The sequence below is a fragment of the Agrilus planipennis genome, unplaced genomic scaffold, assembly GCF_000699045.2.
Source record: "Agrilus planipennis isolate EAB-ADULT unplaced genomic scaffold, Apla_2.0 scaffold28, whole genome shotgun sequence".
In the NCBI taxonomy this organism is placed as follows: Eukaryota; Metazoa; Arthropoda; class Insecta; order Coleoptera; family Buprestidae; genus Agrilus; species Agrilus planipennis.
The window spans coordinates 2,065,161-2,067,967 of record NW_020438897.1 but is presented as its reverse complement, the minus strand read 5'-3'; positions in this window follow the sequence as shown (position 1 = coordinate 2,067,967).

Here is a 2,807-nt window from a genome sequence, read left to right as displayed (position 1 = left end):
AATACCGATAAAAACCTGAATTCAGTTTGTTAAAAAAATTGTAAGGACTTTAGGACAATATTACATATACCTTTACGTTTTCGTTAAACAAAATACTGTAGCAAGCACGAGTGTGTTTGTGTGCGATAGGGCACACGTGTGCGTGAACGGCTTATCGATTCGCCGACTAGCCGCGGGCGCCTTTCTTCATATGCGCCGTATTTGTAAATGTGTGTGTCGTACTTACGTTCTAGGAAAACAGTTAAACAGTTCAAAGAAAAAATAAACTATCCGGATGTTTCCAGATGGTTCCAGAAAGTAAACAAAAGAGTATTTAAAGGAAGAGGCGATCGCCGAGAGAGGAAGAAAATAAATTGACCGTTTCAGAAGTGAATCCAGAAATAAATTGACAGTGATAGCAGTGAAATAAATAGCGCAGCAAATAGTAATATATCAACAGTAGTGTAAATAAATAGAATAATTCATAACCTAAGTTTAGTAATAATTTAATAGTATTTTTAAGTTCTTTAATAATTAGTGTAAATAAATTAAAATAGGTTTTCTCGTTATCAGTCTTAAAAGTTAATTTTGTTAAACCCACGAATATTACAATACGATTACACAATAAATAGATAAGAGAAACAACGTACCCTTAAATAAGCTCCGAGTTAATAAAATTGTATTTTCACTTATTGTTACTATAGACGTAATGGAAATTGTAACAAACGATATTTTAGTGATTTTCCGACACTTCCCACCCAATAATTAACATTTTTGGGTAAAAATGGTCACTAGGGTGTAATGTAACGTAAAGTAAAACGTTACAGAGCGCTATAAAGGGACGACGGAGAGGGTTAAAAACCTTCAAACACTGGGTTAAGTATTATTTAAACGGACCCATAGAAAGGTACATTTCCACAGTAAATCAGCCGTCTCCTTATCTACCACTAACTTACATAAGGCACAATAAAAAATTACATTTATTTTAATTTTTCATTTCAACCACTACCAAAATGTAAAAATTTTTTTTAATGCAGTATAAGCATACTTTACGAATTCTTTGAAGATGAAGTACATACTTACGATTTTGTAAAGCATGGCAAGGACGGTGAAAGCTTACCTAAAAGAAAAAATAAAGATGTTAAAAAAAATTATCACAATAACAATAAAAATAAGGAATATTGAACACCTCTGCGAGGCCGCAACCAGTTAACAGGATAAATAGGATCAAAGAAACGACAGCTAAATCGTTTTACTCTTTTTATTAATTTCATACGTGAACTTCAAAAATTATGATACACTTTTTTGGTATTTATTATAAAAGGAGTGACATTAACCGCTACCCGGCCGGATACTAACAACAATGTCCGATCCGCTGAGTATCGGATCCAAACTGCATACCCGGCCAATCTCTGAAATAATCGTTCTTCATCAGAGAGCACGATACGCATTTGTAAAACATCAAAAAACAACACGATCCGAACCGAAAATGTTCATTGCCATACATGAATTTTTTCTGTTTACATTCGTCCAGGTTCCTGCTTCTAAAGATTATAAAAAATTTGTTTCTAAGCTCCATATATCCTTTCTAATGATAAGTCATTTGGTTGAAGTTGTCATTACTGTTTCCATATTATTAAAAGCCAGCCATCGGAAAATAGACGGATCAATGCAATTTTTTTTATAAATCAGATACTAAATTTCTGCAACAGATTTTCGGGAAAAAATTCCGTTATGAACAGAAGGGATGAACATGTGAATCATCTTATTGGGACACCATTCTTCGTTTTGTATTATGGAACTATGTAAGTTATACGTAGATAGCAAATATCATATTGATAGTGATCATCGAGAAGACGTAGCTGAATTCCTCACTTCTCTGATTTCGAACGAATTCTACATGGAAATGTAGGAACAAAGAAGAAAAATCATTCTAACGCAGATCTTTCGAGATAACCCCATCTGAGATTATTTCGAAAATGAATACAGGGGATGTTGTCTCTTTAATGGGACGTTTTCCGATTCCATAGCTACTCTTTCCGTCAGGGGGGCGTCAACGTTGAGTAATGTTAAAAACTTCCTCATGACTACAACAGTACATACATACAAATTTTTATCAAGCCGCCGCAATTTATACGATTAGAAAAGAAAAGATTGCGACGTATGTATATGTGCGAGTTTTTGTTTTGGAAACGAATGTGTAGGGAGAATTGCGAACGCGAACGCGGCTATTTGTACGAATGTATGTATACGGAAGGCGCGTGTGTTTGCATGCATTATGTCGGATATCAGCTTTCGGGCTACGCTTCCGCGTTTGTCAACATTTCTTGCGAACATCTGTGAAATGTGTTGCTTACTATTGTTCGTGGCACAAAGCGCCAGAAATCTAGCAAAATTAAAACGCTTCACGCGCGACCCGCTTACAGAGTGTTCCACTTTTTTATTAGCTGGCAATGAATAGGTTCTTCCAACATTCCAAAAATTTAAACATCGTTTTTAGTCGTAGTAGGGAAGAGGATAGATGGCAAAATATAAATACAGGGTAAAAAGTTCCTAGATGATTAAAAAAAACTGTGGTAAAGGTCTAGATGATGGCCTTCACCCCCTCCGGGGGTAGGGATCGAAAGAAGATGCCTCCCCCACCACAGTACCATAAAAAGTTGTGGGGGTTCAAAGTTAATAAATATGCCAATTTTATACATTTCTAGGCATGTAAATATTTATATAGTCATTCTTAAACAATATTCAAAGGTAAAACTAATGGAAAAATACATAAAAATATTGAGAAAGTTATATAAAACATTATTTAAATATCTTTATCAATAGGG